At 41.8% G+C, this 22,704-nt stretch overlaps 1 protein-coding gene and 1 long non-coding RNA gene across 11 annotated transcripts in view; one reads left to right on the plus strand and one right to left on the minus strand.

Moving 5' to 3' along the window:
• LOC148004605 (uncharacterized) overlaps positions 1-22,704 on the minus strand; it is a 91,633-nt gene that overhangs the window by 42,575 nt on the left and 26,354 nt on the right. For 2 of the 3 annotated variants that reach the window (XR_015624570.1, XR_015624572.1), the window contains exon 2: positions 13,786-13,864. The exons of the other annotated variant lie outside the window; for it this stretch is intronic. This is a non-coding gene — a long non-coding RNA (uncharacterized LOC148004605). The remainder of the gene's footprint in view (positions 1-13,785; positions 13,865-22,704) is intronic. 3 annotated transcript variants of the gene reach the window in all.
• Positions 1-22,704, plus strand: part of Igf1 (insulin-like growth factor 1) — a 79,073-nt gene that overhangs the window by 13,260 nt on the left and 43,109 nt on the right. The gene's annotated exons all lie outside the window — the stretch shown is intronic.

Raw genomic sequence — 22,704 nt, forward strand, 5'->3', positions numbered from 1 at the left:
GCCTTTTAAATTAAAACTTTTTGCTTTAAATGGTCTTCGGGCATGCTGCACGAATAGAAATTTCCATTTCAAAAGGAAAAATCAAGTTATGCTGAAGTGCCCAGGAAGATACTTAAGAACGTGATAATTGATCAAATATACACACCTCTATCTCCCTTTAAAGCTACTTGATTGTTGAAAGGAAGGAACATCAAGTGCTCCTACAAGTTTGGAAACTTTTGAAAACTAATCTTCCCCCGTACTAAAACAGAAACCCAGAGAGAAGTGATGTGTTCAAGGTCACATAACTAATTAGAGGCAGTAGGAGATGTGTGGATTCTGTTCTCTAATCCCAGTGCAGCCTACCTCTGCTTAGCATGATTAATCATGCCTGTGCGAAATCACGTGGTGACTTCAAATGAGCAGGGACACAGGGTGCTCAAGTCAAGTGCATGCAAACGAGCAGTCCCAGGGGACCCTGCATTCTAATAAGCACACCTGAGAGTTGACAACTTGCTCCCTTGTGGCAGAAATACTAGAAATTAAAGTCATCCACCTGCCTATAGATGTGGATGGGGTGTGATGGCTTCGGATATGCTTTGTGCGTTGAAATCTACTTACGGTGTAATTTAGACTATTATTGTATATTATGTTCTTCTTCTGGTCTCTGGCTACTCTCTCCAATGTCAACTTCGGTAGAACCACTTTTGAATGACTTACCAAAGCTGTGTGTTCCCAGAAACTCTGAAACAGCCTCATGAGTTGGGAGGATTAGCTTTGTTTTTTTTTTTCCTGGAGGTTTCTCCGTGCCAAAAGAAATTTATACCTGATATTTTTTTTTCAGACTCTTAAGCAGATACTCTACGAATGTCTAGTGATTTCCTTCTTTGTGCGCTTTATGGAGTACTGGGAAAAGCTGCCTGAAGCGCATGTTTAGGCTAAAGTTTGGTTACCCTGAATAAGAACTGTCGAGCAATCCTGGGTTTCTGGGAAGATGGCACTACCTCGGTGCCATTTACTCTGGTGAAATGGGTCTTTCATCAGAAACAAGCAATTTAGAAAGACCGTTTGAAGCCAACTGCACGGAGCCAACTTCTGATTATCCATGAAACTGGGGGAAAGGAGCACAAGAGTTAGAAGTGTGGAGTAAATGTGGACTCTGCGATTTCTTCTATTCCTCCTCTGTGCCCATGTATGAGGCCAGGTAACCTGCTTTGAAATCATGCTTCATTCTTAAAGAGCCCTTTCTTTCCCTGGCAATATTACTGGTAATAGGACTTTCAGCTGCAGGACTACTGATGCTTGGGGTCTGGTAACTTCTACTGAAAGGAGGGGCCTTGTCCAGTACATTAAAGTAGGTTCAAAGAAGTATGTTTGGCTACAAGCAATGCCGGGAGTTCCATTCTCCCATTGTAATAAACCCAGAGATTGCCTAATATGTTTGGGGGGGTGCTAAATCTCCCCCAAATTCAGAACTACTGGACTAGAAAAGTCTCTAGAAGAGAAATAACTTACAAAGTGGAACAAAATCATGCATAAAATTAAAGATAACACACTGCCTAGGAAGCCTCCCTTAATTGAAGGGATTATGGGCTCAGGCCTCGGTCACTGATTCAGGAGCTGATGGCCATTGCTCGAATCAAGCGATGAGAAGAGTTGAAGGAGTTAGGAAAACTTTCCTATGAAAACATATAACTCTTTCTAGAAGCTATTTTAAAAGGCTTCTGCAGGCTTTCCTTTTTTGACTTACAGCTATAGGACACACTCAGTTCTGGTAAGAGAGGTAAGGACATAAGAAATGCCCCACTACAAATCTGTAGGCTTAAGAAGTTAGAGGGAGATCACCTGAAGCCAGTGTCAAGGATGCTGGCTACTGGCACCTCTGTGCCTATGCCTGTTCCTTTCTTAGACCCATAATAAATCACCTCTCTAGCCTTCACTTTTTCTCCTCCCTTATATGTTTTTCCTATCTGAGCATCATCAGACTCATTGACCAGAAAGTCAGCAATTTCACATTGAATTGGGCCCATATCCCCTACTGGACAACTCTGTGGTCTTGGGGAAGTCTGATCTTGAGCCTCACACTCCTCACCATAAAACATGAATAAAAAATAGTATGCCTCAGACCTGCTCTGAGACTCAAGGACAGAAGGGTTTCTGAAACTAAAAAGGCTATCCAGACACGTCACTGATTAACACACTGAAGGAGACACTTTGCCTTTGTCCTTACTCACGGCTGACAGTTCGGTTCAATCATTCAATCTCTGCCAAACTTCCTGCGATAATTATAATCTAGAAAGGTTAGCTCCACCATATACTCTCCTCAAACTTCTTTTGAACACTGCCATCTCCCTCTCACCTATCTCTTTGTCTTTAGAATGACCAAGGGCTAATTACTGCTTGGTTAGAGGGCTCAATGGGTATCAGTTTTTATTTTCTCTTGCTGGAAGAAGCAAGCATGAGATGAAGCCTATCACATTACCACCCCGAGGCTGCTGAGAGACTTTATTCCCTAGGAGGTAGTCAGGTAGTCACTGAGGCAGCATATGTAGGCACAAGATGTCCGTTTCCTCCTGTCAGCTATTAGTGAGTTCTGCTTAGCCTCAAAGCACAGCGTTCAGCAGAGGGGATTTATTTCTAGTCTTGAAAGGTATTTTTCTCTGTCAAGTGGCCCATCCTAAGTATGTTTTACTTTTGTCATTGTCATTGTCAGACTCAGACAATGATTTAAAAAGCAGCTTTTTGTTTGAGCATGACTTTTAATGTGATCAAAAGTATGAGTTGTGGGGTTGGGGATTTAGCTCAGTGGTAGAGTGCTTGCCTAGCAAGCGCAAGGCCCTGGGTTCGGTCCCCAGCTCCGATAAAAAGAAAAGGAAAAAAAAAGTATGAGTTGTATCATGTGCACCAGTAACAAGGTGGTTTCTCTGTCTCAGGGGATTTACATGTCCATAGATTTCTTTTTCCTGACCGCCACAGTTGCCAGCCTGAAACACGTCTTAAAACCCTGAGTTGAAATTGAAAACCTCACTCCAAAAATCTATTTCATTCTCCCCATCCCCAGAATAGGCCCCTGACCTTCTGCTGGCTACTACTGTCAGTGTGTATTGAGACCGAAGAGATAGGAGAACTCAGTTCTCAGGTCTATTTAAACTACCAACTCCGAGGTTTTCCTCATAGCTGAGCAGTCAGCTCAAGACTACAGCAACATGAACTTTTCAAAGCCTTCTAGACCCTCATCCATATGTCCTACCAAGTTTGAAAACCCTAACTTATACCCCATTCTTCTCTCTTGTACCTCTTGATTCATTTCCTAGAAGCTATTATAGACCAGGAAAGTGAACCCTGGCATAGAAGCAGAAAGATACATAGAACAGCTGGAGGGCCTTTTCTAAGCAAACACACACCACAATAAGGTTCTATTGGTCAAACAGAACTGAAGGATTGGAGAGCTATGAAGAACCACACATAGCAATCAGAGGAGAGAAAACCTGGTGTGCACCAGGCCCCAAAGCAGACTGCTGGGAAAAGCAAACTGCTTATCTACATCCAGTCCCAAGAAACTCCTGAACAAGTAGGCCCATTAAGTGGAACCTTAAAAAGTCACGTAAAATAGTCCTGCTGACTACAGTCTAAGTCCACACCATGAACAACTAGGTCACATTTTCTGGTTAGTGAATAAGAATAGTCCTGGAAACTCCAAGTGTTTAATCATTCTGAAAGCACTTCTTCCAATTTCTATGAACCAACTTTACTTGGTCTTTTTTCTTCTCCATCAGTGGGACTATATTATACTAAAGATGGCTTCCTAAGCCTTAGAAGTTTGATACATTGGAGGCCTCAAAGAGAAAGAGAAAAGGTAAAAAATGTAATTTTCCTGAGTCAGTTTAATGTCAGCTGGTTGCCTAGTTACTGCATTTTCTATTGCTTGCTGATAAAAGGTACCTAAAGAAAAGGTGTAGAAGACACAGTTGCTGCGTTCTTGACTTTCCAGTCTTCCATGAAGCTTAAATTTTCCTACGCATTTTGAGTTCTCCATTTCTTTCCATTAAAGTCTCCAGTTGTTCATAGGCTTATTTAGTTTGGCAGAAGGTGACGGTGATTCACGTAATGAAAAACATTTGAAGGCAAAGCTACTGAAAATGGATATAATTTCTTAGGGTAATTTGGGAGCGAGAAATTGATAATTTGTCCCCTTTTTCCCTGGTTTTGTCGGCTGCCATGGCGCCAAATAGTTGCTCCATATGGATGCTTGGCCATTCCTGAAACATACAACAAATCTTAGCTGCGACTCTTAACCAATATGGTTGAGGAATAAAACTATAATTGGCTCATTGGCTCATTGTTCTTGGCTGTGCAGCCTTGATCAATGGCTATTGAGTGAAAAAAAAGAAAAAAAGAAAAAAAGAACAAGATCAGACGGAAACCATTTGCAGCTTGTTCCTCCCTATGGACTCAGCCATTTTACTGTGTGTGTCAGGCATAGCGAGTGTTCCCTACAAAAACGATGGCTGTATTTGCAGCACAGACACAAATGCTAGTGAGCTCCACTCTCTCCAGTTGGGTGTTGAGAGAGTTTTGCGTCCAGAGGTTACTTCTTTCTTGCTGGTCCTCACCTCCTAGTGCAGAGCAGAGATTTGGAGGACACATCTCAGTCCTCAAGGGCATGGTCACACAATAGGCTTCCCTTAAGGTAGACTTTGAAAGTCCTAAAGTTGTAGGAATGGAAGATGTTGAAAAGTGCCCGTGCCCTAAGTCTGGCTGCTTATGATAATGCTTGTGCATGAGATTGTGGAATTTTATCTTGATAGATAAGCTATTGGCCAGTGACTATGCCAAAAAGTACTGGGTGTATAAGCTAAAGACAAAGAGGGAATTATTTCTAGCTCGTTCAGAAGCGCGCACTTGGCGCTTGGAGCCTTACAGTCACTGGGTAGGTGACTGGTTTCAAGATAAATAACTTTTTTGTTCTTTTTTTTTCAGAGCTGGGGACCGAACCCAGGGCCTTGCGCTTGCTAGGCAAGCGCTCTACCGCTGAGCTAAATCCCCAACCCCAAGATAAATAACTTTGACCCCACTATCACTACCACATAAAAAAAGCAATACTAGGGGCTGGGGATTTAGCTCAGTGGTAGAGCGCTTGCCTAGGAAGCGCAAGGCCCTGGGTTCGGTCCCCAGCTCCGAAAAAAAGAACCAAAAAAAAAAAAAAAAAAAAGCAATACTAAAGAACAGAGAAATCTATCTCCTCAGGGGGAAAAAAAATCAATCTGATTGATAGATATAGAAAGTGTTTTATATCAAGAAACAACCACGTGTTTCCATCGGGTCAAGTGTGTTTGATTAGCAAACGCTCTTAAAGATGCATGCGAATGTTGCTTGGTGTATGAAGGTCGATCTGGAGGGAGGCTGCTCAAAACACTTTAGGAGCTTGATAGAGATGCGGGATCAGGGGCTCCCTAGCACCCCCCCCCCAATCTCAAACCTGCATGTTAACTAAATCCCTGGGGGGGGGGGATTTTATGCACACTGGGGCCTGAGAGAACTCGTTCTAGAAAATAACTTGTGACACTCAGTCCAGGAGAAAAATAGTAAAAACTAAGCACTGCTCAGCTTCTACTGAAGCCGAACAGGAATGCTGAGGTCAAGCCTGCTTAGGATCTCTACCAATGTGGAAGGCAAGGCAGTAGCTCCTATTTGCTCAAGCTAGTGGTTTCTCCACTGAGGAAACACAGAGATGCTCTAAGGATAACCCTGTGGCCTGATTTTCTGTGAACTAGAAATCGGAATTCCCAATTGCTGTGGCTGCAATTTTGAAACCTGTCACCAGGGCCAGGAACTAAGCTCCAAGACCTTAAGATCTTGCCAGTTTCTTTTTCAAGAGTTACAGTTTTCAAAAATAACCCAGCAGCAGCAGTGCTGTGTGTGTGTGTGTGTGTGTGTGTGTGTGTGTGTGTGTGCGTGCACGCGCGCTTGTGTGCACGTGTGCACGTGTCTGTATATATACATTGCATTTGTCTGTTTAGATGTGTATATTATATGCGTGCATTGAGCAAGCGCATGCGTTTCATTCCTCCATTTTTGCCTCCATATCTTTATGCCAGTCAGATACTTAGGTTTCTATTAGTCTCAGCTGACTAGTTCCCTCACGGTTCCTATTTCAGTTTAATAGAAATGACTGAAAATGAGAAGAATATATTTCTGTCACCTATCAGAAGACAAAGGATAAACTTTAAAACTGTGTCTCAAGGTGATATCCAAGTTTACCCAGAGCCATTCTAGAGCATGAAAAATCCCCTGCATGAGCATAGTAATACAGGACCAGGTACACACACACACACACACACACACACACACACACACACACACACACACACACTACAGTGTTTTGAGGATATGGTCCTGTAGCGGAGTAAATAAAGGTGAGAGCAAGCTAGCTTGAACTCCTGTCCCTAAAGTGAGGCTAGAAAGAAACAAAAGAGTGGCTTTGCATCTGACAGTTAAAAGATCTTGGACCTATTGAGAACTAAATAAATCCAGGCAACGAAATAATCAAGTTTGCCATAGGAACAAGATTAGCCAAGGCATTCTGCCTTGGAAATGGATGATGGTGGTCTCTTTTCTCTGTTTTTTTTTGGGGGGGGGGGGTAGACAGTCTTTACAACTTCCACATTTTCTCACATGCACTTTCCTTAAGCTTCTTTGAAACTCCTTGACGATACTTGATCTAGGATCTTGGTAGTGCTCTTAGACCAAAACGTTACATTTGATCTGTTTAGAGCCAGGTCACACCATTTGCATACAATGATATTGCTGAATCAATAGCGACGAAATAATATTTGCAGCCTTATCTGGAACAAGCAGTTCACATTGCATCTAAATCTCTTTAGTCCTGTTTTTAAAAGGTCCAGTTAGATATGGCGTTAATTGTGTACTTTCATGGCTGCTAGCACTCTTCTCTCATTCACCTTTACTTGGCACTTCGATAAAAACCCATGGTAGCTAAATTACAGCAACCACCAGCCTCGCTATAGAATCATACACTGGGTACCTGCTTTGTGGGGAACAGGATCCATGAGAAAATGAAGCCTGCCTTCACAGAAGACTTAGTCTTGTGCTACAAGGACTCCTTAAATATCAATCTAATAACCCAAGTCACATAGGGATATTTCCTCTGTCTCGGATTCTGTCTCTTGATTTCACCATTTATAGAATGCGCTCTGCTTAGCCCCGTGCTGGCAACAAGAGTCTTAAAAGTAAGCACAACCACTCCATTCGTGGAGTTGGTAGCATATCTCACAAGATGCCAGTCACCACTCAAAACCAATCCAACATACATCAATTGCTGTAATATGTGTATGTCTGCAAAAATCAAAATACCCTAAATGAAAGCAAAAATTAACACAGTCTCTTGAAAAATAAGCTGACATACTATGTGAGGGAGGGGCTGCTTTGAAGCCCAAGTGGCATCCCTTGGCTGCAGCCTTCAGTATATGCACTGTGAGCCCAGCACTGACCATGGTGTCCTTGAAGGATTGCTTCATTCATTTATATACTCATCTGCTTTTAGCACGGGCCCAGGCTGTTTCCACTTGAGATATGCAAGATTCCTTTGGATGTGAACTATCCACGTTTCTCTCATTCCATCCATCATACACTTACTGTCTTTGTACGGTCACCCACTCACTCAGCTGACTTCCGCTGATTCATACAAATACCACACTGACTTTATCTTTTGCACAACTTCATAGCTCTCCCCAGACATACCAAAGGTATACGTCATCCAGAATTTGTAAAATATCAAGCTCTCTTGATTGAAAGAAGAACCCAAATCTGAAATCCCAAACATTTAATAACTAGAGATCATCAAAGGGATGCTCCTTCAACAGCAAGTGGAGAATTTGGCTACTGGCCTTGTCAAGCAGAAAAGGCCAGGTTTCCAGCCAATTCAATGGACCGTTTATGCAATCACCCAGTGTGTTTAGGACAGTACAGACCATCAAACCCAACTCTTTTACACAAAGCAAGCTGTGGCGTTATAGTTTGTTTTGTACCAAGATCCAGAACAGCTGTTATCAATTCACTGGAAGATTCCACATGTGTCCCTCCATCCAGTCCCGTCACCATTCAGAGCCTCCTCATCACTCAGCAAAACTATTGCAACAGCCTTCTCTATGTTGCTCTGTGTCCAATCTTGCCTGACACCAGCCATCCCACCCAAGAGATTAATCTTTATAAACACAGTTCTAATCACTTTATTCCTTTCCTAAACAACTTTCCGGTGACTATGGATGGCTAAATAAATTGAGCCCAAATTCTCTAATTTGTCAGCAAGGCATGTTAAGGAAGGCTATTGTCAGACTTTGTCCGATTGCATTTCTTAAGGTTTCCCTACATTGGAACCCACAAACCAGCAGTCTATACATTGGATATAGTCTTCATAAGTATTTTTCTTAGAAGAGATCATGTTTTTTTTAAATTCTGAACTATCTGCCAATATTTATTTATTTATTTACTTATTTATTTATTTCCAGCCCAAAATGTTGCCTCCCCTGCTGGTCCACCCTTGAAGACTTTCTCTCCTCATCCCCTCTCCCCTTAGCCTCTAATAGGGAAGCTCCCCCTGGTATCACCACCCTGGTGCATCAAGTCTCTATAGGATTAGGCACATCCTGTCTCTGAGTCCAGTCAAGGCAGCCCTCTGCTACACATGTGCCAAGGGCCTCGGACCAGCCCATGTATGCTCTTTTGTTGGTGGCTCAATCTCTGGGCCTTTCAGGGGACCAGGTTAGTTGACACTGTTGGTCTTCCTATAGGGTTGCCATATCCTTGAGGGCCTTCAATCCTTCCCCTAACTCTTCCACAGGGGTCCCTGACCTCCATCCAATGTGGATATCTGCATCTGTCTCAGTTAGCTACTGGGTAGAGCCTCTCAAAAGGCTGTTATGCTAGGCTCCTGTCTTCAAGTAACATAGCATCATTAATAGTGTGAAGGCTTGGCACCTGCCTCTGGGACGGGTCTTAAGATGGGTCAGTCACTGGTCAGCCATTCTTTCAGTCTCTGCTTCACCTTTGCCCCTGAATTACTTTTAGACAGGATCAATTTGGGCTCAATATTAATTGAAGGACAACTCTCTTCATATTGACACGTCTTTTCCTTTCTGCCTCACCTAAACTTCCACTATTCTCAACTGTCTTATTCTGGCCCATTTCACTTCTCAATATGACTTGCCTTAGTCAAAGAGCCACTAAATCAATTGGGTCATTGGGTCTACAAATGTCCCCTACATCTTCCAACATCCAACCTACATGACCTACTACCAGGTCTTGTTTATGCATTTGTTCTATCCAATGTAAGCTCCTTTGTAAAGCCTTTTGGTAGAGGTCAACTTTCTGCTGAAACAAGAAAACGATAGTATTACTCTAGAGGCCTTTATAAGGTGCTCTATTTCATGTGTCGTGATTGAGGTTTGGAGGCTGGGGGTTGGTTTTTGTTGATGCTGTTTTGTTGGAGAGTGTTTCTGTGTTCCCTCATCAGCTTGTCGAAGGTGAAAGAGAGCTATATTTAATTAATTTCTGTAAGATTTCCCTAGCTTCCTTGTATACAGTATGCTAATGTTGCATGGAATTCATTAAGTTACCCATTTTTCTTTGGACCCCCCCACAGGCCAAGAGTGGTAGCGCATTCCCATAGGAAGACAGTAACTCATTTAAAATGCAGACATGGCCAGGTTGGATGATCCCTCTGGACTTTTAGGCATTTTCCAGGAGAAAGTGAGGAGTGATGTATCAAAAGGAAACTGCTGAGGGAATTTAGGTAAATAGAATGTGAACCTTTCTGTTGGAAGCTTGCTATAATCTCCAGATTAAAACACTATGGCATGCCTCACAAGGAGCAACTTGTTTAGAATTATAGGAACTGGTCTATCTCCAGGGCCCCGGCTGAGAGCTGAGCACTGAGTCAATGCCAGGTAAACCATAAATGGCGCAGGAAAAAGGAAATGCAAAAGTTCTGCCTCCTAAATCCCAAAATATCTATTTCTATAGTTTTGGAGTGCCTCCCATAAAACAGACCCTCTTCCTCACCTTCCCTGAGGACTTGGAAAGATAGGCTCTTTACCATAAAGATTATAGAGTCAATTTCATGTTCCAGAAATGAATTCAACATAATGAAATTTGATTCAAGTGGCCAACTATAAAAGGCTGTAGAAAAAGCAGAAAGTCCCTACTGTAAATGTAAATAAGGTTGGCAATATTTCATAAACTATTATTTATTTTTTATAGAGTTAGTGAGCTGAATGAATAAAGCCAAAGACTAAATAGCACCATTGATAGGCACCTATCATAGTATCAAAAGTCTGTTGTGAGGTCTGTCAATCAGGTTTTAAAAAATGATCTTTAATAAGTACCATGGCCTAGTATTTTAAATGATACATTAAAACAGTATGCCTTTCTCTCTATTTACCTCCAAACCATGTCGCTGAATTTCCAACTCAATATCAAGAATTTTTATTTGCTGTCTTTATACATGATCATGTAAGGGCATCCACTGATGTTTAAATGTAAGGTAAAGCATCTTCCTTCTGAGAATACTAATGTGCTCCCTCTCCTGAAAGAGGCCAGAGATGGGGTGTGGATGAGTTGATCTAAGTTGGAATTGAAAAGATCGCCTAGGAATCCTTCTTTTTGTGAACTTGCCAGACCAGTCTTTCCAACATGAAGTTAATATCCAAATTCTACCTAGAGTTATAAGGTCTCCCTCCCACCTCCACTGATCTCTGTTCCACAACACAAATAGGGTTTGATGGAGAGTGCACAGGCATTAATATCTCAACGCATAAAAATAATTTTCCTGAATTAAACAGAGACCCAGATCTAAGTGTCTGTATACATCGAAGTAACAGTTATTTAACAACCAAAATCAACAATGAGTATAAAAAGGAACTCTTGACTTGAGGTTAAGAACTCTGGTCATCATGAAGGGCTTTGAAGTAGCTGGCTCTGAGCTGGGAAACTTCAAGCAATTTTTCTCCCTTTAAAACAGGGATCCGAACATCCCACCTGTCTGCCAAGTGATATGACATGACATCTGTGAAGTTGTTCCGAAATTCCGGGACTCAAGCCTCACTACTACCTTCTAGATATTATTTGCATAGCAAGTTCTCAGAACTGAAGGAGAATTAGACTACAAGACATATTGAAGCAGAAAGTGGGTTAGCTTGGCTGATAGTCATGCACTTTTCATTGTCCTTTAAGAAATGATAGCCTGGGATCTATCATTTCTTATTTGGGATCATGCATTATTTCTTCTGACTAAAATGTCAGTCAAGGGCAAAAATAGGAGGCATTATATCATTGGTCAGTCCTTTGCACATTCCACCACCCCTTGAGTAGGGGTAAAAGGTTAATTACGTACATCTCTCGGGCTACAGAAATGATCAAGGCTGTCTCTGGGATACAGTTACTTCAGAAAAAAAAAAAAAAAACTCCAAAAAAAAAAAAAAAAAAAAAACTAGGCTTTCGTTTCAGGGAAAATCTCCCACAGAGAAACATGGAAGGCGAAGGAGAACTATAAATAAGACTGTCATTTATGTCAATTATAAATAGATTTGTTCCCATCTGATTAGAAGATTAATGGTAGCAGAATGTCTACACTCGAACAGAAACAAGGGAAGAGTCTCTGACAAAATATTATTACATGCTAACAGGTTTGATATGCCTGCTCCTTCCAGAGTTCGTTTCTCTCTGACTTTTCCCTAAATGAAGGCTTTTCTTCTCTTTTCAGTTTAGAATTCAGCATAGTCTCCCAATTCTTTGCCAACTCACCGTGTACGTGCAGGTCCTTATAAGGACCCATTAAGCACTTCTAAGCACTTCTAGGTAGTGAGTAACCTGACCAAGGGATGAGAGAAAAAAGGCAAAGTCTACTTCTTGCACCTGGTCACTTGCTAAATAAGGACCGAGTTTTCCTTTCATTCTGAAGGGAGTGTTATCGGGAGTGATCACAACTTTCTATCTCCATCACTGGTTTGCCAGTTCCTTATCCTCTACTGGTGTCCATGAGTCATCTTTTCCCAGTGTTGGGGTGAGAAATGGCAGCTTCCGATCCAAGCTGCCTGCTGAGGTCACCCTGGGATGAGGACAAAACAGCAGGATGCCTCTGTCCTACAGTGGCATGCATCTCCTCTCTGCTAGGATAAGGGGACAGGACATCTTGCCCAAGTCGATCCACCTTGGCCCGTTAAGGTTTTGACTCTAGCTATCCCAGATGGGGCATTAAAGGAGGGGCGGTAGATAAAAGTAGCTGGGAGGTGAGGGCTGAGATACTGGGCAGTGATCCCTTTGGAAAACTCCTATACACCTGACCTGGCCTCTTCTGGTTTCACTGTGGGAAATTTGTAAACGAATTTAATTCATCAGTTGGAAGTTCACTTCCTGACAGACAATGATCACCCATGACAAAACTGACTGAGTATTGGAAAAACCTCGCTCCGAACACATGAAGACATATGTAAAACATTTTAAACGTAAGTTCTGAGAACTGTTGGACAGGTGGCTGTGTGTGACTTCTCTCTCCCAGTGGCATTGCTGAAACGGTTCTGCTCTCATAGGAATGCTGCCGTGCCATTGTGTAACACAGAGACACAGCAATGGCATTCTGCTAACTGCACTTGCTATGCATTCAAGTTCTGAGTCACAAGTTCCAAATGAGACCATTCCCCTGAAACATGATCCCTTCGTTCCTCTTAAATGTCAAAATACCTTTGGACCTTCTAAGTTCAGGCTGTCAGGTCTAGCATTTTCCTAATCAAAACCTAGAAATGGCTCTGTGGGTGGCTGGAGCCATGGCCTCCACTCCTCTCTTACCCTCCCTCCACACCCTGATCCAAGATTCTTTAGGCTTTGCCAGATCTGAAGTGACGGAGCAATTCAGGTCCTTGTGTGGCCAGCCCTCAACCTCCCTGCCAAGCACTACATTAATGGCAGACTGACTCAGTGGAATGTGAAGACACGAGCCTGTGTACACCAATTTGTTCCCAGACTGTTAGGTAAACAGAAAACAGAAAACACCCTCTTGTCATCCCTGTAAGATGTCTGAGCTGTATCCAATAGCCTGACTTTATACTCAGTGTTGACCTCTAACTTCATCGGCCTCTTGGTGAGCAATCTTTCACCTCCACTGAATCATTTATCTGGCTCTATCTATGAACAGTTTTCATAATTGAGGATGTGAGGTCTTTTAAAAAAAATTATTCTTAAATAAGCTGTCCTAGAATGTGCTTGGAGGCTTCAGAAAGAGTGCCAAGCCCTGGCTTGTTCACAAAAGTGGAGATGGCCTTTAGACTCAGTGAAGTCAAACATTGGCACATGCCATTGACCAGATGATGTGTTTGTCTTGTTCCTTTGGTATTGCTGTCATCTTTCAGGGAAATCTAGGAATATCAGAAAGATGGGTCTGCCCTTTTCCTGTTGCATGTGCTCTTCTCTGAGGATACAGGAGAAGCCTAGACACTCACTCAGAAAGGTCAGTCTTGGGCTTGGTTACTCTGAAGGCAGGTTCTGTTATATACAATGAGAATCCTTGTGTTTCTCTGAAATCCATAGCTAGTATGTAGAATGGGGATCTGGTGAATGGAGATTTCTTTTGGAGAGAGAATGTGATGGAGAATCTAGAGATCACTCTATGGAATGCGTGGCTGGGGCATATGATACATCTTGGCAATAGTCTACCTACTAGGGGGGTTTGGGGAGGGAAAAATAAGCCAAAGACATAACTTGGAATAACATTTACATTGAGGAATAATAACTTACACATTCTGAGTTCTCATTGCATGCATGGCACTGTTTTAAACACCTCCGTGTATCATTCGCACACTGCATTCTCAGCCACCTGTGTAAAACAGCAAGTATTATCGTTCCAAGTGAGTGCGCCGAGAAACCCAGACACACACAAACACCTATGAGAACATAGAAGTCTAAGTGTGACCACTGATGCCTACACCCAGGCAACCAAACTAGGCACCCACCGTGCTGGTGACATTCACGTCTTCAGATCTTTGCATTCTCTTTCAGTCCCTTTTCTGGGTAACACCTAAGGCTGAGACCATCTATTACACCATTAGCAAGAAGCAGTGTCTTCATATTCCAGGTATCTCTTTATTTGTACATGGAAGAAAAAAATCCCAATATATACTTGTAATAGAGTTAAGTATACATTTAATCATAAGTTTCATCCAGCCAGAATCAGTGGCCTACTACTCCTCTGTATAGCCTCAGAATTCAGGACAATGTTTAGCACATAAAGACCACACAATTAAAAGTTTCTGAATTAGGCTGAATGCCTGAGCTTCAAAGTGCTTTACTATTGCAATGAGTGTTTCAATTACCTTTTCAAATTCAAAACAAAAGTCCAAAACAAATAAATAAGTAACTAAGAAGTGCTGAGCCCTATAGGGAACTCTCCCACTCCTTAAAGTCTATAACCCACAAAAACGAGTTTGGAAAGGCACAGCAGAGGCATTCCTGGGCTACAACCAAGTATAACCATTCCAGGCTTAGCCACCCATGAACATAAAAGAATGCCATTGACCACAATGCTTCTAAAGGCAAAACTGTGTCCACCCGTGGGTGATTTGTCTCACCAACCAAGGGCTATGGGGTTCCAGGATTTTCTAGAAGGCTTCCTCCAGCCTAATAAAGTTCTCAGCTTCACAACCCCTAAAACTGAACAACTCTGAGGGAGATTAAAAAACATCCAATTTAATTGAAACCTCTTTTTTTTTTTTTTCACATTGAAGTCACAAGTTTTCACAGGGTACGATGTGTTGCCTATCTAGCATTTTCCAAACTAACTCTTCTGCAAGGCCCTTGCAGTTTTCTTTCTTTTTTCAGGAGCCTGTCCTCAAATCGCTTTGCACATAGTTGTCTCTATACTTTGCTCTATAGATTTTTTCAGTAGAAAATTAATTATCACCTCTTACACATGCATTTCTTTTAAGGTTTGCCATAAGTGGTCCCAGCTCAGCAAGTCAATGTCAATAGTAAGGCTGTCAAGTGGCCTACACTGATCTAACAGCTAGTGTTCCAGATGTGCCACTGTGAGCACTGATACATGCATAGATGTGTGAGCACCTATGGAGCAAACACTGATGCTGAACTGCTGACAGGGTTTTTGCTATCGGTGCTCAGAGCTTAGAAAAGTACAGGTGGGCAGTGCTACAGGACCATGAGAGTGGCATGAGTCCTGTCTGCTGGGACCCTCTGATTGGAAGATACATAGTATATTTCCTAGGCATTCTTTCCACCCCAATGATTGGTATATTCACATGACCAATCTCCCATCTTCTTCATCTCTCGTTTTCTCCTTATGAAGTCCTATGGTGTATGCTATTGCAAGCCCACAGTGGTAGGAACTGATTTGAACTTCCTGTGGTGAAGAAGCTTCACTGTAAGGTGCAGGTTAGGTTCTTGGTTGTTCCTTATATCCCACCTCACCAGAGGAGGCATGTTGGTCTCTAACTAGCATCAGACATTTTGCTCCTGCTTGTCCTGTGTACTTTGGAACATTCTGAGTGCATTATCCTTGTCATGGGAAGGCCCTCGATTCTGTGAGTGTCAAGAAAAGATCTTTCTGTACCTTGATCTAAAACTTTTAGAAGTAGGAACTTCCTTATCATGTTTTGTAAACGTTACATTTGCCATGCTCTGTAAACAAGTAAAAAAGACAATGATGGCGACTGGTAATGCTCACGGAATTTGTTGGAGGGATGTTGAACTGAGAGCAGTCGTCTCAAATCCTTGAAGATAGACTTTATCTATCTTTAGTCAGGGGGATTGAGACATACTTACTGACAAAGTCAATCCCAATCAGAAAGTTCAGTGGTTTGTCTGCATGATTTCTGGAAAAAATACAAGCTAGACTAAGTGTAGGGAGCCATTGATAAAACTCCTTACAGGAGACTGACTTCACTCGATACAGCTTTGGAGTGTTTTAACCCTGTCCTGTTTTCTTACCAGCTTGTTTTCTTTGTGATCTTACTAAACCCCTTTCTGTTTATCTCTAAACACTGTTAAGAGTCACTGACTACAATAGAATAAGATTCTGACTCTGTTACCCCAGAACCCAATCCTAACTCTAGTAACCAGAGGCTTGAAAGAAAATTAAGTCAATCCCCTTCTTCCCACAGTCTACCCAAGGTATGATTAAAATTAAACAGGATAAGTCAAAAGTAGGTGAGTAGATGGAAAGATAGCTATATCCACCAAAAAGTATGGACATGTGGGGAAATGAAGCTAAGAGTATCAAGAAATATTGACTCAAAGGAACAAATAAATTATAACGAAATATGTAAATAATTTCTTAAAATGACAAATCTTTCCTTTATCTGTATTGCTCATATAGAGAAATAGAGAGTGGTTAGTCATAGCCTTCAAATGAAGTATAAAGAGGAGATGGAGAAACTACCACCCCCAAATAATCAATGCTTTATCAGGACTACTTTAATCTCAGAGCCAATGAGACGTCTCCACGTGGAACGTTATTTAGTGGCTTGTTTTCATTCATGGCAAAAGTTGCTTATTCTATTGGAGCAACTGAGGCTTTTGATCTCGGTGGCATTTTCGAATTCTTTGTCATGTAAAGAGTTCATTTCAAAAATAGAAGTGGATTTGTTCTAGTCTAGCCAGTGTGGCAGTTATTAAAAGAACAAATTAAACAACTGATGGCCAGGATGTGGAAAAGGGAGACCCTTATGTACTGCTGACTGGGATGTAAACCAATCCAGACACTGTAGAAGTCAGGATGGAGGCTCCCAATAAATCTGAAAGGAGATTTATCAGATTCAGCTATATCATTCGAGGGTATTCCCCTGAAGGACCTCAAGTCAATGAAGTCAATGTATCATAGAGATCATTCCATACCAGTGTTTGCTGCAACTCTGCTCACAATAGCTAAGTTACAGAACTCAACCTACATGCTCAACAACAAAGACTGGATAAAGAAAACGTGGTGTGCACACAGTACACGTAAGGTATGTTCTTGTCAGGAAATGAATACAGTTGGGGTTAATGAAGAGAGTTAAGTACGTCTCAAGGACAAATACCATGTTTTCTCTCATTTGTTGTTCCTACATTTTACATAGGTACTTCATGAATGTACATCTGACACCAGAGTAGAATCTAAGCTGGCAAGAGGAACAAAGGTCTGATGAAGGGGAAGGAGAAAGGTATAGTGGGAAATACTGTCAAAGAACGATATAAGCGTACAGAAAAGATGCCTATGTAACATGGTACCTTGTACCAAGGATACACACATTGGAAACTGAAAACAAAATTTAAAAAAATAAAAACCAGTAACCTCAGAATTAAGGAGTTGGAAATGACCTTTCTCCTCATAAAATATGTCTGTAGAGAAGGAAGTTGCTTCCTCCAGATCCTGAAAGAGGCCTGTGCTGGAATGTCTCCAGGGATGGGGACCAGAAACAACTTCCCAGCCGCCCCTATTCTGCAAACAGGATAGCACATCAGGGTAGGATCATACTAGCCAGTGGGACAATGACTCAGCTGAGTTCCTTCTCAGAACCTTTCTCGCCTGCACCTGTTAAGGCATTTAACTTCATTCTGTTTTGTATTGTCATTATTTATGGGTTACTTTTCTCATAACTGAGTCATAAACTCCTTGAGGATCTCAGTGTTTGCTTTCCCATCCATTTTCACAGTGCACAGCATTGGGAAACTGTGCCCTAACTATGGTGGGTAACCCATGGTTTTGCTTGCGTTTTTAATGACTGCTGCTTTTAAATTGACGAGCAGCTTAACTCTGTGGGAAGGCAATTAGGTTAAAAGAAATTATGGCATGTTCATGGGGGTAGATAGACATGAGGTCCAGTAAATTTGGGGGTGTTCTGTTTTAATTTATTTACAAGTCTTTTATAATAAAGTTTATAATTTTTTAAACTAAAAAATAATTTTTATCAACATACATTCAAATTTCCTTACTATTTAGTCCACTGAAAATGATTCCTGACGTAGTATACTATTAATAAGTATTTTGGAGTGACCTTATGAATAAATGAATGAGTGAGTATATGAATGAATGAATGGTGATTGCTATCCCTTTCTCTGGGAAGCATAAAGCCTGCCCCAGAAGCACCTGTTTTGTGCCTCCTTTTACTCTGTTCATGTATATTGTATGTCTTTCCAGAATTTCCATCCTAATTTAATAGTCTAAAGATATAATGGTGCCATTTGAGGCCCCATAGCTTCCCAGTCATCTGTTCCTTTCTTCATTCAAGAGGTGAGAAGGAAGAGTGTCTTGGGATTGTCCAAGCTTTAATAAGATGAAAATATGATTATTCATCTGTAATTTTTAAGCTCCACAGTTTGGTACTGCTGAATTATATGTCATGCAAGGCAGTTCTGCTCCATAACATCCTAAAGAATCCAGCTATTATGCTAGTGAGGCAGCAGGCAGAAGGACTTGTCCCATAATCCTGATGTTGTGACAATCCCCAGGACCCATATCAGAGTGCAGGGAGAGAACTGACTCCACAAAGTTGTCCTCAGCATTCACAAAGTGCTGTGGTATATGTGAACACCCCTTGCGCGTGCACACACACACACACACACACACACACACACACACACACACACAAAATATGAACACAACACACAAGATAAACAACAACAACAACAACAAAGTATTTTTTATATAAAGAATCCAGCTCTTTCTGGCTTTCTATTTTATCCTCCTGTTTTACATTCTTCACCTATATGGCCATAGATTGCTGGGCATTCAACATTATAATCATGCTATACCCAAAAGAAAGTTGAGAGAGAGAGGGGAGGGGAGGGGAGGGGAGGGAAGGGAGGGGAGGGGAGGGAGGGAAAGGGAAGGGAAGAGATTGGGACACACACAGAAGGTAGGGAGGGTTTCTAGTTGATTTTTAAAGAAGAATCCCAAAGCTCTTATACGATGCTTTCTCTTATATTCTTTTGTGCAGAACTTGTGAAAATGGTCAAACTTAACTGCAAGGAAGGCTGAGAAATGTAGTCATCTGAAGATAGTAATTCTATTATCACAGAAAAAGGAAGGGTAGGAAAGCTGTAAGTGTAAATCTCCTTGGGTTCTTTAAGTTATATGAGTTGGGTACCCAACCTTGAGGCACTGTAAAGTCTGAGGCTGCTCTCATGTTAGACAGGTCTCTACTTACATCTTTTACTTACATCATTTATTGAGCTGTGTGACTTCCAAACCATTTCCAAAGCTGTCAAAAAAAATGGAAGCAAAACCTCTTTCTCAGGTTCCTGAGGAATGATATGGGACAACTGGTGATGACTAGCACAGGCAGAGATGTTCAGATCACATTTATCACTCTTATAATTCAGCCTGCATGTGAGGCTGGCTTTAAATCAACCTGGGCATGAAAATATTCCCAAAGTTCCCGACAGCTGTGTTTCTTGAGTAATTTCACACCCTATCCATTCACCAGATGCATTTGAGCAAATGAGCAGCTGCTAAGAGAGTGTGGTGTCTCTATCCTCATCTACCCTTTCCTCCCCATCTTTGTTGGATGCTATTAAACCAGGCAGAAGAAGCTAATAAACTTCCCGAAGATATAAGTAATAATTATTGGGATCAGAAATATGCAAAAAATGAATAGAAATTGTACAGAATAGGGGAGAAGGATTTTCAGGATGCCGGCTGGTATTCCTTTCCATTCATCCTCTTGATCCAGCCAAGAAAACTAACATGGGCAGTCACTATAAAAAAGTAAGGAAAATGTACCTTTTAAACATTATTATACCATGTCAAGTAAGTGGTTAAGAGGTGTACCAGGATTTTGGGGTTTTTCCCCCTTGTTTCATGCTAAATGACTTTTAGAGAATGTTCTAAGAGGCAGAACAATCTTCCCATTGACTTCTAGTCATTTCCATTGACTAGTTAGAAGTGTCTCCTTGGGGTTGGGGATTTAGCTCAGTGGTAGAGCACAAGGCCCTGGGTTCGGTCCCCAGCTCCGAAAAAAAAAAAAGAAAAAAAAAAGAAGTGTCTCCTTAAGGGAAGAAGTAATGTAGTAGAGTGAACTGGTGCTTGGAAGGATCCTAGTCTGAGTTCTGGCTTAGCCATTTAATAGACAGCAGTTCTAGAGACACATCATTAAACCTTTCTAAGCTTCAGTATTCGCAATAAAAACTGAAGCAAATAACAGTGCCCATATTATACGATTCTTATGTGAGGTAAATGATACAGCCAAAGCTAAACCACACATCGTTCTCCTCAAGTCACAGCCCTGTCCAGTAGCTACTTACTATGGCTTATGGTCCTTCTCCATTTTCTGGGGTGTTTACTTCAATCTGAGTCTTCCTGTTCCCACTCTTGGCTTCTAGGACTGGCATCCCATCACCTCTCTCCTTTGCCCTAAGTTCATCCACTTAATTAGTAGGAAGAAGTTGGAAGGAGGAGAATCACAGGTTGTTGACATTTTGAAAGAGGCAGTAGAAAGTATAAAGGGGTCACGAGACCTATAACAGAAGACTTGGAGTGGTAGCTCTCCTGTAGAAAGACGTTACACATGGCTCTCAGACTTTGAGTCCGGATAAACAGGAAGAAATGGCAAGTCTAAAGACCTGACTTGGATCAACCTGGCTTTCATTGGTAGCTGAAGATGTTGCTTTTGATTTTCCAGACACTGAACCACTAGTAATAGACAATCCCTGTAGGTCATTGGGATAGGAAGCCAACACTGAAAGAGGGCATCACAGAAGAACTGATTTACAAGCTTCACTGTACGGGAAACAATTACAGCACAAGCTTCTAGAGCACTCAGCAGACATGAGGAAATAACTCTTTCAATAGAAAAAGTGGTCTGGGGAGAGAACTTCAGCTGGTAGTATGCTTGCTACAGAAGGATCCAGATCCCCAAGGCCTACGTATAAAGCCTAGTGTGCCAGCCGGTACCTATAACCTTAGCCCCAGGGGTATGGGGTGTGACTGAGACTGACAGTCCCTGAAGCTCATAGCCTAGCCAACCTTGCTTAACTGAACCAATGATTTTATGTTCAGTGTGAAACTTTGCCTCAAAGATAAGGTGGAGAGCAGTTAAAGAAGATTTATGGTTTCTTCAAGTACCTGAATATACTAACTGCATATAACACACACACACACACACACACACACACACACACACACACACACACCATATCATTCCCACATACAACCTTTTTCAGAACAAATAAATTAGAATTAATGTTAACCATTTTAGAGTCTCAAAAAGATTGAGAGACTCAATCACATAAGTGATCTTCTAAGCAAATTCATCCTTTGGGCCATCGATTGAACATCTACCCATTATTATTTTTGAAACCATAATTTTATAGAAATATAACATACTGCAACTGGCAGTAGGACTTTCAATGCCCTTGGTTCAAATGCCTCCCTTGTATTTGAGGATAACAGCAATGCTGGTGGTAATTCTACTAGCATGTGTGTTCTCCCTTCTCACTGTCTCACTTCTAGCTAAGCTACCAAAGATAGGATTTTAGGCCCTTCATCTTCATCAAAAAATTTCCTCCTAGCTAAAGTACAGACGCAGGTAACAGTAAATCTTGTGGGTCAAGGGGTTTACAATTCAGTCCAATGCAGAAAGAACCAGCTGAATTCCTTGAGAGTTTTTTTTTTTTTTTAATTCTTAGTCTGAGAAACAAGGGGATAGATCCAAACTGGATCTCAAATGTCTCGGAGATCTGGCAACCCATGACTATGTCCAGTTGCACCCACCTTCTAATCCCACACAAGATGGAGAAGCGCCTGCTGCAACATGTTAGGAGCCCCAACAGGACAAAAGCTGGCCTCTCTCTGTGGGGGCTGCAGAAGGGAAGCAGCTGAAGCAACACTATCAGTTTCCTTCCAGTACTGAGAAGAACAATTGAGCTCCTCCCAAGGGAAGCCATTCAGAGTTGGACAGTGTTGGGTCTGTCCTGTGATGGGAATGGAGGATTCCTGAGGAATGGGGGTGCTTAGTCACCGCAATCCTCTAAACACAGACTCAGAGATGGATGGAAAGCCAAGAGGTCCTTAGGTCCAGTCCCCTGCCTCTAGCCAAGCCTTCCAAAGCAGATGGTAATCATCCTACATTTAGAGATCTCCAGGGTAGCAACCTCTTCCCACAGGTCCTGGTTCAGCATGTTTCCCCGGTTCAACCAATTTTTTTCCTGATTCTAAATGGAAATGCATTGGGTGTCCATAGAGCCTATTTCTCCATGTCTGTTCTTCAGAGCATTGGATGTCTAGTCCTCAGGGGAGATGAGGATCAGAACCTTGCGTTTACCTCGCCACAGTGATTAAGTCACCTTGCTCAGCCATGTCTTCCTAAGATCTAGGAGGCCTACATCTTAACTCTGTTTTCTATCCAGTTAATCAGTTTTTTTTTCCAAATCTTGCTGGAATATCTCCAGTTTCTCCAAATGAATCTTGAAATAGAGTGAAACTTAAGTTCCCACTCTAATTAAAACCTCAGGAATGCCAAGTTTTGTAGAAAGATAACTCTCTAGGCTTTCATTTCATAATCCCCCTCATGAGCCCGCCTCATATTACAGTGTGCTGCACTCTCCTGCTCCCCCAGAGCTCACAGATATTTTGCTATATTGCTTGATACAGGGCTTGCTGCCAGATGGAACCCGTTTCTGTCCGTTTCAAACAGTTTTCTGTTTTCAGTGACTCGGTGTTGAAGTCTC

The sequence above is a fragment of the Rattus norvegicus genome, chromosome 7 (genome assembly GCF_021556685.1).
Source record: "Rattus norvegicus strain SHRSP/BbbUtx chromosome 7, alternate assembly SHRSP_T2T, whole genome shotgun sequence".
Taxonomy (NCBI): Eukaryota; Metazoa; Chordata; class Mammalia; order Rodentia; family Muridae; genus Rattus; species Rattus norvegicus.